This window comes from Trichosurus vulpecula, chromosome 1 (assembly GCF_011100635.1).
Source record: "Trichosurus vulpecula isolate mTriVul1 chromosome 1, mTriVul1.pri, whole genome shotgun sequence".
Classification (NCBI taxonomy): Eukaryota; Metazoa; Chordata; class Mammalia; order Diprotodontia; family Phalangeridae; genus Trichosurus; species Trichosurus vulpecula.
Window position 1 is genome coordinate 252713814 of NC_050573.1, and position 2968 is coordinate 252716781.

A 2968-nucleotide genomic window follows, 5' to 3' on the forward strand; every position below is an offset into this window, starting at 1 on the left:
TGAACTACTTCCCCACACTTCAAACTTTAGCAAAACTTTTAAGGACAGTGTTCTAAGAATGGTTTTAAGTTGCAGGTTTGCAGGTAGTCAGTTGCGTTGTTTTGGTTGTAGCACTTTGATCATGAATCCTTTGGAATTGTTTCAGATCATAGTATTGCTAAGAATATCTAAGATATTCATAGTTGATCATCTTTCCTTATTGCTGTTCCTTTGTAAAATGTTCTCCTGGTTCATCGGTTTACATTAGTTCATGTAAGTTTTTCCAGGATTTTCTGAAATCATACTGCTTGTCATTTTAATAGCACAATAGTGTTCCATTATAATCATATACTACATCTTATTCAGTCATTCCCCAAAGAATGGACATGCCCTCAATTTCTAATTCTTTGCCACCACAAAAGAGCTGCTTTAATTATTTTTTGTACAAATAAGTTCTTTTCCTTTTTTTTTAAAATCCAATTTTCAAGGAATTATTTTCTTCAGTGGGTTTTGTGCTACTTTTACCATTTGGCCAATTGTTATTTTTAAGGAGTTATTTTCATCAACATTTTTGTGCCCCTTTGACCAAACCGTTGTCTTTTTTTCATAATTTCCTTGCATTACTCTTCTTTTCTCATTTTTTTCATGTGTCACTCTGATTTTTAAAATCACTTTTGCTTTTATAAAATCACTTTTTTTTTCATTCTTCTAGGAATTATTGTTGGGCTTGTGTTCAATCTGAATTTTTTGAGGCTCCACTTATAGATATTTTAAAATCATTATCTTCCTCTGAAGATGTGAGTTGTGCTTCCCTGTCTACAATTATAGCTTTTTATGCTGATGTTCTATTTCTGCTATTTGTTTATTTTTCCATGCAATTTCTTGACTTTGAACTTAATATTACAAATGAACTCTCCTTACTGCTGCATGAGCAGGGGTTTGACTTTCGTGAGCTTCTGATTTTATGTCCTGCTGTTTTCCCAACTAGGTCTGAAGGCCTAATTTTTTTTAGTGCTTTCAGGACAGTGTGATCCAAGGAGGGGTCTGTGACCCTCTTGGTTTGTGTTTTAGACCTGATCTAAGTAGGGTCCCTGCTCCCTTGAGAACACAATTCCTATCTATACTGGAACATGAACTGATACCTATGTAGGGCCTCTGTTCCCTTGAGACAAGCAGTGCTTCTCTTCATCCTGGAGCTGCAACTGAGAACTGGACCTCAGAACATTTTATTTGTGATTAGTTTGAAGAAGATTGAGTGCCAAAGCAGAATTACATAATACTATCAGTGGTTTATGAGTAACTGAATCAATTGTGGATAATCTAAAGAAGTCAAAGACAGATTTGAAACACAAGATACTGAAGTGGAGAAAAAATTGGCAGAAGGAAAACAAAAGGCAATGAAATTGAAATGAAAGAAGAATTTTACGTAATCCAAAGAAACTTTCTTTAAAAGCAGGATATTCAAAGATAAACATAACAGGTCTCTCAGAAGAACAAGACAAATCAAAATAATGCTATAACAAAAGGGAAAATATAAGAAAATTATTGAGGAGGTCTAAATTACATGACTTGAAGAACAAAGAAGCAATTAGGAAATTCAACAAATCACTACCAAAAAAATACAAAAATACCAAAAAAAAGCAAACTTCAAGTCTCAAGATACATCATGGTTACATTTAACATTTTCAATGACCAAGTATTTTTCAAGGAGCCAGAAAAAAGAGTTTTGAACATCAAGGAAAGGGAAATAAAAAAATATATTATCATTCTTCTGTTTTTAATATATTGCCAAACAAAAAGTGGAACTGAAATTTCAACATATCACATAAACCTTAACCAAACCATTAGTGAAAAAGAGGTTAAAGTTCAACAAATGTGATGCATTCTAGCATGTGCACGCACACACACACACACACACACACAGAGAGAGAGAGAGAGAGAGAGAGAGAGAGAGAGAGGGATTATTTGACTGGTAAATACCCTGAAAGCACAGGGATGGTAAATAATTGCAAATATCTAAAAAAAGACTAAGTCATGAAAGTATTATCTCATTTATTGACTGTTGTTTATATGAAAAGAAAATGGGATAGATTTATCTATCGGGTAAGAGAAAAAACAGAAAGACTATGACAGGATAAAAAGGCATATTGGGCTAAAGATTTAAGGAGAATTTAAAGAATCAGTAGAAGCAAAGGTGCAAGAGTTAAACTGAGGTACTGTGGAATAAATCTTAATGCCCTTACCCTCTGCCTCACTCTCACCCCTGCCCCACACAGGTAAATCAATGATGGAAGAAAGAATGGCAGAGGTTTCTTTGAAAGGATAGGAAGAGATAAAAGACAAAAGGGGATAGTAAATGTACTTCTACTCTGTACATGGTTAAAAATGATGGAATGGAAATTCCCATTTTACATAGGTAAGATGTTGGGATCTGGTAGCTTCTAGAGAAGGAAATACAGTTTATCTGTAGAGAAATCCCATAGTGGAGGAATTGCCCAGATTAACAGATCAAGAAATAGAGGATTTGAAACAATCTCAGAAAAAAAATGGGGACAAGGAGAAAATTGGAGAAGAGGACAACATAGTCACAAGTTAATCCCATCAAATGTTTAAAAAAACTATGCTAATATTGAATAATCTGTTTAAAATACAGGAGAAAGGAAGTCCTAAAAAATTCTTCCTATGATTCAAATATGGTCTTGATATCAAACCCATGGAGAGTCAAAATAAAAATGAAACTATATGCCAATATACCTGATGAAAATTGATGCAGAAATTAAGTAAAATATTAGTAAGAAGGATATAAAAAACATATTGTGACAATTATATTCTATGACCAGATTACAGATTTACTAGGAATACCACATTGGTTCAATATTAGGATAAAATCAGCATAATAGACATTATATATAACAATAACAAAATTATGATTATATCAATATATTCAAAAAGAAATGACAAAATACAATACCTATTCCTGAAAAAAAAA